We start from the raw sequence: 10469 nt of genomic DNA, 5'->3' as shown, positions 1-10469 counted from the left end.
CAATGATAGATGTGGAAGACACTATAGCATAGCCTGCCTTTGCTGGTGTGTGGCGATTAGGCCTGGTGGAACTGCCATCAATAAACCAGGTGTGATCAGGGTGAGGAAAAGGAAAGAAGGAAATATGGGGAAATGGAGTGAATGCCAGGTGTATCAGAGAGATACAGTCATGGGGGTCAGGTGTGGTATCAGGAATAATGTGGGAGGCCGGATTGAAGTCCAGGCCAGGAATAATGGTAACTGTGGGAGACTGACTCAACAAAGAGACAGTACAGCTGAAGGAGCTGGGGAGCAGAAAGTATATGTGTCAGGTGTGAGGAAGAAAATAGATTTTGGAAGTTATGAGAACTCTAGAGAGTGAGATGAGCATAGTTTGTGATTTTGAGGGCCTCTAAAAGTATTAGGGCGGTGGCGGCCACCATATGGAGACATGATGGCCAGCCTAAAACAGTAAGGTCAAGCTGTCTGGACAAAAAGGCTATAGGGCGCAGTCCTGGTCCTTGTGTAAGAATTCCGCCTGCACAGCCCTGCACTTCGGCTGTGTGTAATGAAAAGGGTTGAGATGGTTGGGGAGAGCTAGTGTGGGAGCAGTCTCTAAAGCTGTCTTCAAGGAACGTAAAGAGGAGTGGGGAAAGGATTTAGGATCTATGGGGTCAGCTAGGTTTCCTTTTGTGAGTTTATATAATGGTTTTGTTAGGATGGCAAAACCAGGTATCCAAAGGCGAAAGTATCCAACCACACCCAGGAAGGAAAGGAGTTGTTGTTTTGTAGAAGGGATTGGGGTTTGAGAGATCAGTCGGACATGATCGGTGTTTTTATGAAGAATTATGCTGAGGTAGGTAATGGATGGAGAAGAAATTTGAGCTTTGGAAGGGGATACCTGATATCCCTTGGAGAATAAATGTTGAAGGAGCAGGAGGGTGTCTTGTTGAGAAGATTCAAAGGAGGGGCTGCAAAGTGGAAGGTCATCAATATATTGAATAAGGTGAGAAGCGGAGGGGTGGAAAGAAAGTAAATCATGAGAAAGAGCTTGGCTGAAGTAATGAGGGCTGTCTCTGAAGCATTGTGGCAGTACAGCCCAGGTAAGCTGCTGGGACTGATGGGTGTCAGGGTCAGTCCAGGTAAAAGCAAAGAGAGGCTGGGATGAGGGGTGTAGGGGAATAGTGAAAAAAGCATCTTTAAGATCAGGAACGGAATAGTGAGTTGTGGAGGAAGGTATTGAGGACAAAAGAGTGTACGGGCTGGGCACTACAGGATGGATAGGCAAAACAATTTGGTTGATAAGGTGCAGATCCTGAACTAACCTGTAAGATTTGTCTGGTTTTTGAACAGGCAAAATGGGAGAATTGTAAGGAGAGTTTATAGGTTTTAGAAGCCCATGCTGTAGCAGGCGAGTGATAACAGGTTTAATCCCTTTAAAGCCTGTTGTGGGATGGGATATGGGCATTGAGCAGGGTAAGGGTGATTAGGTTTTAATGGGATAGTAATGGGCATGTGATCATTTGCCAGGGAGGGAGGGGAGGTGTCCCATACTTGTGGGTTAAGGTGAGGGGATACAAGAGGAAGACGCGAAGGAGGCTTTGGGTTGGGAAGAAGGGTGGCAATGAGATGTGGCTGTAGTCCAGGAATAATCAGGGAAGCAGATAATTTGGTTAAATTGTCTCAGCCTAATAAGGGAACTGGGAAGGTGGGGATAACTAAAAAAGAGTGCTTAAAACAATGTTGTCCGAGTTGGCACCAGAGTGGGGGAGTTTTAAGGGGCTTTGAAGCTTGGCCGTCAATACCCACAACAGTTATGGGGGCAAGGGAAACAGGCCCTTGAAAAGAAGGTAATGTGGAATGGGTAGCCCCCGTATCAATTAAACAGGGGACAGACTTACCCTCCACTGTAAGAGTTACCTGAAGCTTGGCATCTGTGATGGTTCAGGGGGCTTCCGAGGCAATCAGGCAGCATCAGTCTTCAGCTGCTAAGCCAAGGATATCTGGGAAGGAGTCAGCCAAGGAATGTTGGGCTTTGGCTCCAGGGGCTTTAGGAGCAGCAGCGATGTTGAGTCGGACAGTCCGACCTCCAATGGGGGCCCACACAGACAGGGCACAGCTTAGGAGGAATCCCGGGCTGTGGGCATTCTGAGGCCCAGTGGCCAGGCTTTCGGCATTTGAAGCAAGGTCCATGAGGATGTTTTGAAGGAGCCCCTGGGAGCCTTGGCTTGGATGTTCTGAAGTTCTTGTATGCTGGAGACAGGGTTGTGGGTTGTCTTACAGCAGAGGCAAGTAGCTGTAACTCAGAAATGTGTTGCTGTCTGGCTACCTCCTCTCTATTATTGTACACCTTGAAGGTGAGGTTGATTAATTCCTGTTGTGGGGTTTGAGGGCCAGATTCCAATTTTTGAAGCTTTTTTCTAATGTCAGGAGCTGACTGGATGATAAAATGCATATTAAGAATAAGGCGGCCTTCTGGCCCCTCTGGGTCTAGGGTGGTAAAGCATCTAAGGGTTGCTGCTAAGTGGGCCTTGAACTGGGCTGGGTTTTCGTCTTTACCTTGGGTAGTTTCTTTAAGTTTATCATAATTAACAGCTTTGTAAGCTGCCTTTTTAAGCCCTTCAATGAGGCAGGAAACCATGTAATCTTGCCTAGCTATACCTGGGGAATCTGCCTGATAGTTCCATTGGGGATCTTCTTGGGGAACTGCTCTAATGCCTTCCTGAAGGTCTGGTTCATGAAGCCAGCGGTTATCAGCGTGAGATTGGGCTAGAGAAAAAACACTTTCCCATTCATCTGGGGAGAGGGTAGAAGTTAGGATGACATTTAAGTCACTCCAGGTTAAATTGTAGGATAGAGTTAGACATCGGAATTCCTGTGTATATTTAGTGGGGTCTGATGAGAAAGAGCCTAAATGCTGGCTGATTTGGGAAAGGTCTGCTAGAGAAAAAGGCACATGTACCCTGACTATGCCTTCAGCTCCAGCCACATCTCTAAGAGGAAATTGTTGGGCAGGTGGGGGAGAGCTAGTTGCAGAATGAAACTGTAAACCAGACCGGATATGGGGAGGGGAGGTAATAGAAAGATTGTAGGGTGGGGGAGCAGAGGCTGAGGAATAATTGGGACCTGATTCAGCCTGGCAAGGAGCAGCCTGGGGAGAAGGAGAGAGGTCAGATGAGTCCGTAGAAAAGAAGGATTCAAAGGACTCAGAGCTTGGGGTGGAGACTGAAGGAATAGACAGTAGAGAAAAAAGAAAGATGTGGGACAAGTTGCATTGGGATCAGAGACTAGGGAGGGACCACTGTGTAAAAGAATGCCTGGACATCAGGCACCTCAGACCATTTGCCCATTTTTCGACAAAAATTATCTAGATCTTGTAGGATAGACTAATCGAAAGTGCTATTCTCTGGCCACTTGGAACTACTCTCGAGTTTGTATTGGGGCCAAGTGGTATTGCAGAAGAAAATAAGGCATTTAAGTTTTAGGTCAGGTGTGAGTTGAAGAGGTTTTAAGTTCTTGAGAACACAGGCTAAGGGAGAAGAAGGGGGAATGGAGGGCGGAAGGTTGCCCATAATGAAGGAAGTAAGTTTAAAGAGAAAGGTAGAGACATGGAGAAGGGGGTGGGGAGCAACCCTGGGCTGCAATGTGGGTGAGCAGCCAAAGCAGGCGTCCCTGCAATTGACTTGCCACCAAGGGAATGTGGGTGAATGACCAAGGCAGGCGTCCCCACGGTAATCAGACACCAATGAAATGTGGGTGAATAATCAGGCAGGCATCCCCACAGTGATTAAACACTGAGAGAAGACTGTCTTCCCGAGTCCGTGACCAGCACCGGAGTTTTGCGTCCACGGATAAAATGTGTCTTCTTTGTCTCTACTAGAGAGGAAAAAGAACTGGAATTGAAAGGACAGGGAGATTGAAGGATAGTGAGAGAGAAGATTGAAAGGTAGCGAGAGAGATTGGAGAAGAGTGAAAAGACTGCTTACCCGATTTGAAATTGATGAGATGTTCCTTGGGCTGGTTGGTCTGAGGACCCGAGGTTGTTAGGTGGATCTCCTCACGGAGTGAGGATGAGGACAGGGGACCAGTCTCCTGAAGGAGTCCTCCTGTCCCGGGTCTTTGGCACCAAATGTCACGCATGTCCATGTGAAGAGACCACCAAACAGGCTTTGTGTGAGCAACAAGGCTGTTTATTTCACCTGGGTGCAGGTGGGATGAGTCCAAAAAGAGAGTCAGCAAAGGGTGGTGGGATTATCATTAGTTCTTACAGGTTTTGGGATAGGCGGTGAAGTTAGGAGCAATGTTTTGGGAGCAGGGGGTGGATCTCACAAAGTACATTCTCAAGGGTGGGGAGAATTACAAAGAAACTTCTTAAGGGTGGGGGAGATTACAAAGTACATTGATCAGTTAGGATGGGGCAGAAACAAATCACAATGGTGGAATGTCATCAGTTAAGGCGATTTTCACTTATTTTATGGATCTTCAGTTGCTTCAGGCCATCCGGATGTATACGTGCAGGTCACAGGGGATATGATGGCTTAGCTTGGGCTCAGAGGCCTGACCGTGGTGTGTGCTTGTAGTCCCAGCTACTTGGGTGGTTGAGGTAGGAGGATCGCTTGAGCCTGAGAAGTCAAGGCTGTAGTGAGCAGTGATTGTACCACTGCACTTCAGCCTAGGCAACAGAGCCATATCCTGTTAAAAATAAAGATAAAAAAAAGATTCATCCGTATTGTAGCATATGTCAGAATTTCCTTCCTTTTAAAGGCTGAATAATATTCAGTTGCATGTTTATACCACATTTTGCTTATCTAGTCATCAGTCAGTGGACACTTGGGTTGCTTCCGTGTTTTAGTCATTGTGAATAATGCCGCTATGAATGTAGGAGTGCACATATCTCTTCAACACCGTGCTTTCAATTCCTTTGGATAAATACACAGAGCTAGAATTGCTGGTTGACATGATAATTCTATTTTTAACATTTTGGGGAACCACCGTACTGTTTTCCACAGTAGCTGTGCCATTTTATATGCCTATCAATAATGTACAAGGGTTCCAATTTCTCCACACCCTCACCAACATCTATTTTCTGCTTTTTTTAAAAAAAGAGTAGCCATCAACTGGGTGTGAGGTAGTATCTCATGGTAGTTTTGATGCACATTTTTCTAGTGATAAGTGGTGTTAAGCATCTTTTCATGTGCTTATTGACCATTTGCATATCTTCCTTGGAGAAATGTTTATCCAAGTCCTTAGCCCATTACTGAGTTGGGTTGTTTTGTTGTTGTTGAGTCTTAGGCATCCTGTATATATTCTGGATATCAATCCCTTATCAGATATATAATTTGCAAATATTTTCTCCCATTGCATAGATTGCCTTTTCATTCTATTGATAGTGTCTTTTGATGCACAAAACTTTTAAATTTTCATGGAGTCCAATTTGTCTATTTTTTCCTTATTTCCTGTCTGTTAGTGTCATATTCAAGAAATCACTGCCAAATCCAATGTCATAAAACTTTTGCCCTATGCTTTCTCCTAAAAGTTTTAGAGTTTTTGGTCTTACATTTAGGTCTTTGATCCATTTTGAGTTCATTTTTGTATATGGCATTAGGTAAGGGCCCAGCTTCATTCGTTTGCATGAGATATTCAGTTTTCCCAGCATTATTTGTTGAAAAGACTGTCCTTTCCTCCATTGAATGGTCTTGCACCCTTGCTGAAAACCATTTAACTATATATGAGAGAGTTTGTCTCTGGACTGTGTATCCTATTCTATTGGTCTATGTGTCTGTCTTTATGCCAGTACCACAGTGTTCTGACTACTATAGCTTTGTAGTAAGCTTTGAAATCAGTAAGTGTGAGTTCTCTAGCTTTGTTCTTTATTTCCAACATTGTTTTGGTTATTCGGGGTCGTCAATAAAATGTAATATTTAGACAAGACCAGCCTGGCCAACATGGCAAAACCCTGCCTCTACCTAAAATACAAAATTAGCCAGGCGTGGTGGTGCGCACCTGTTATCCCAGCTATTTGGGAGGCTGAAGCAGGATAATCGCTTGAACCCAGGAAATGGTGGTTGCAGTGAGTGGAGATTGCACCACTGCACTCCAGCCTGGGCAACAAAATGAGTGAGACTCCGTCTCAAAAAAAAAAAAACAAAAAAAAACACCTGTGCTTCTTGGGCCAGGGGAATTTTATTCTTTTGTTTTAAGGCACCTCTCAAATGAGCAGTTTGAATGAAATTAAATGTTCCCCAAAGTGTGCATTGAATGCCAAAACATCCTTGGTGAAATTCTGCCATTTAGAGAGATAGAAGTTATGGTGGTCATGTGGATACCTGTAAGAAGTGGAGTTTTTTGCAGAGGGGGAGGTTAGATTGGGAAGACTCCTGGTTACTGCAGTTGAAAGTTACAGTCAGCTGAAGGTGTTTAGACAACTTAGTGTCTTGGGCCCCTGACCTAATGGTCAGCCCCTCAGAATTTAGACCCAACAGTCTTGAGTCCCTAACAGGTGGAATGTATCAGAAGGAATGTGCTCTCTGAATCCAAACAAGGCTCTCAGGACAAATAGCCAAGATGGGAAAATAATCTCATCAGGTGTTATTGGTCACCCACAGCAAAGTTTGTTCTTAGAGGATGTTGGTCTGGAGGGAACTGCAAACTTTCTAGTCTGTAAGGCTGTCTCAAACAGCCAAATTATAGGAACTATGCCTGTGTTCTACTCTAAATTCTTCCTTCTCATAATTAAATAACACTTAAGGGCTGGGCACGGTGGCTCACGCCTGTAACCCTAGCACTTTTGGAGGCTGAGGCGGGTGGATCACCTGAGATCACGAGTTCAAGACCAGTCTGGTCAACATGGTGAAACCCCGTCTCTACTAAAAATACAAAAAATTAGCCAGATGTGGTAGCAGGAGGCTGTAATCCCAGCTACTCAGGAGGCTGAGGCAGGAGAATTGCTTGAACCCAGGAGGCGGAGGTTGCAGTGAGCTGAGATCATGCCATTGCACTCCAGCCTGGGCAAGAGTGAGACTCTGTCTCAAAAAAAATTTTTTTTTAAATAAATAAACAAATAACACTTAAGGACACAGGAAAAAACAAGGGACAGGTGGAAGCAAATCACCAAGGATGCAGCTCCAAAGGGAAACATTAACCAAATATAAATAACTGGATTTGACAAGTAAATAAAACAGCCACGGAACTCAGCACAAAGAGCATGGAGTTGGCCAGGCACAGTGGCCAACCTGCAATCCTAGCATTTTGGGAGGCTGAGGCAGGCAGATAGCTTGAGCCCAGGAGTTCAAGACTAGTCTGGACAATATGGTGGAAACCTGTCTCTACCAAAAAAAAGAAAAAAGCCAAGTATGGTGGCATGTGCCTGTAGTCCCAGCTACTAGGGAGGCTGAGGTGGGAGGATCACTTGAGCCTCGGAGGTGAGGGTTGCAGTGAGCCATGATTGTGCCACTGGACTCCAGCCTCTGTGACAGAGCAAGGCCCTGTCTCAAAAAAAACAAAAAACAAAAAACAAACAAAAAACCAGAGAGATAATGGAGCTGAGGCCCAGGGCAGGTTTACTTGTCAGTGTGTGGTTCAAGGGGCCTTGGTGGGCTCCCACCTGATTAAGAGCCAAGGTCCACAGCGATGAGCAGGTCAGGTGGGATCCGAGTCATGGCACCAAGATTACAGTCAAAAATAAAACTAAACCCAAGGCAAAATTAGCAAAGACTACTTATTTATAAACTTGCATCCGCAAAGAAACATCTGCAGTCATTTTGGTTTTAGCAGGGGTTCAAAGGTATCTGAAAGAAGAGTAAGTTTCTTAGAGAAAAAAGAGGAAATACTAAGGCAGTCTCTGATTGGCAGGTGTTCTATTGGGATGGAGTTTTGAAAGTGAGAGAGACCCTAATTGACCTTTCAAAACATTTGACAGTCCTTGATTGGTTCACCAGCCTTATTTACATGACTGGGAAAATTTCAGATTTTCTTGGTTTTTAGGAGGACTATTTAAAGAGATTTATCAACTCTGCAGGATGGGAGGTAAGAATGAGGGGCAGAATTCTGGCCATGGAGAGGCCAAATAGGTCTCCCTTTGTGCAGCAATATGTTGTTCTTAGTCCCAAGAGTGCAGTTTTTGGGACACAGTTTCCTACCATGTGCAAAGCCACCATACTGGGGACTGTGCAAAGTCACCATACTGGGGATTGTGCAGGCAGTTAGAGATGAATAAAACATGGGCTATACCCATTCCAGCAGAGGATGCAGCCCCAGTTGGCTAATTTTTGGATCCCCAACAAGGTGAAGTAAGTTATGCAATGAAGCTATAAGCAAACTGCCAGAGAGAAAAGGAGTTAAGCCACTGTGACACAAAACTTAATTCAGTTCACGAGGGCCCTGGGGGAGTGACTGAAGTGGGTCTGGATTTTATTCATCTATGCAGCAGTTATCGAGCACTTACAGATACCAGGCTCTGTGCTAAGTGCTGGGGACACAGCAGTGAACTACATGGTCCTTGCCCTCCTGGAATTTACCATCGGACAGACAGGATAGACTTTATTTATTTGTATTTATTTATCTTATTTATTTATTTTAAAAGATGGGGGTCTTGCTCTGTCCCAGGCTGGAGTGAAGCAACACGATCATAGCTCACTGTAGCCCTGAACTCCTGGGCTCAAGCAATCCTCCTGCCTCAGCCTCCTGAGTAGCTGCGACCTCAGGCACACAACACCACGCCTGGCTAATTTTTGTATTTTTTGTAGAGATGGGGTCTTGCTATGTTGCCTGGGCTGATCTTGAACTCTTGGGCTCAAGTGATCCTCCCACCTTGGCCTCCCAAAGTGCTAGGATTACAGGTGTGAGCCACCACACCTGGCAGGATAGACTTTACAGAAGCAATTAAAAGCACACTGAGTATTGGAGGAGAAGTGCAGGGGGCCAGAGGAGCATGAGGTCAGGGCATCTCTTTCACTAGGCCAGAGAAGGCCCACTGTAGGAAGAAATATTTCAACTGAGACCAGAGGGAGAATTAGGGAGGTCAAGAGGTGGGAAGGGTACTGACACAGTCTGAGAGTTCTGGGCAGAGGGAACAGCACACATTAGGGCTGCCAGGACGCAAAAAGGATGACATTTTTAAGAACATGATGGAGCCTCAGTGAGCCTGAGGTCAGAGAAGGTGGGCCAAGTGGGACTTGAAGCTGGAGAGAGGAGGGAGCACAGGGCCTTGTAAGTGACACTACAATGGCTGGACTTGATCTGCAGGGCAGTGGGAAGCTGGTGAGGGTTTTATACAAGGGTGTGACATCAGGTTTGCCCTTTGACAAGATTGTTCAGGCTGCTTTGTGTGAAAACGAAAAGACTGGAACAAGCATGTGTAGACATGGAGCAGCTGGGCAGCTGTTCAGGGGAGCAGGGACAGATGCCTGGGCCCATCTGGGGGCAGTGGAGATGGAGAACAGTGAGTGGTTTCATGAGCCACTGTTGTGATATCCGATGGGGCTACAAATGAGTCGGGGAAGATCATACGTTTGGTTCTTAACTCCTTGAGTTTGAGGTGCCTCTGAAACATCAAAGTGGAGACTTAGTCCCTGAATGAGTTTATGGGGTTTGAAGCTTAGAAGAGAGGTCCGACTGGAAATTGAAATGGGGGAATGGTCAACATAGATTTTTAATGAAACCATGGGGTGTATGTGATCACCTTGAGAGACAGGTAGAAAGAGGAGGCTCCAGACGAACTTCAGCAGCAGAGAAGGAGCTGGCAAAGGAGGCCAAGAAGGAACTGCTGGAGAGAAGAAACCAGGAAACTGGAAGCCTGGAGGCCAAGGGCAAGTTGTCCAAGAGTAGGGGCCGAGGTTGGCTGTGAAATGCTGCTGAGATGTCAAGTAAGATGAGGTCTGAGGACCTCACTGTTTATTGGATTGAACAAATTTTGACCTTCAAGCAATTCTAGTAGTGTGGTGGGAGCAGAAGCCACATTTAAGTGTAGGGACAAGTAAGCAGAAGGTGTTTTAGAAAGGTCACCCTGGTGATGGATGCTGACCCGGAAGGGATTGTACACGAATTCAGGTAAGAGATGTTAAGGTGCACAGAACTCAGAGTCTCAGGATGACTAAGGAAACATGGATCTCAAGGTCAACAGAGAGGAACAATTGGAAACTTGGTCTGAGCAGGTCTGTCTCAGAAGCAAAGAAGAAAGTGAGTAGGAGGTAGAAGGAGGCTTCCAGGCTTCCCACAGAGACCATGCTGAGATTCCAGCCACTCTCTGGAGACCCGTGTCCCTGGATGCTCCTCCTCCCACATACTCCTAGAAGGCCTCTGAGAGTCAGTTAAGGACCTAACCCAACTGAACAAAAGTGATGCGGTGTTGTGTCTTGGGTTAAGAGACACAAGTTTTTGCTGCACAAAAACTGGATTGAAAATCTGGCTTTCCCACCCGCTCTCTGTGTGGCAAGTTTCTAAACATTTTTGTGGATTATAAGACAGAGTCTGTTTCAGAAAGATTGTACTAT

Source organism: Pan paniscus, chromosome 12 (genome assembly GCF_029289425.2).
Source record: "Pan paniscus chromosome 12, NHGRI_mPanPan1-v2.0_pri, whole genome shotgun sequence".
NCBI lineage: Eukaryota > Metazoa > Chordata > Mammalia > Primates > Hominidae > Pan > Pan paniscus.
Note: the sequence above shows the minus strand (reverse complement) of the source record.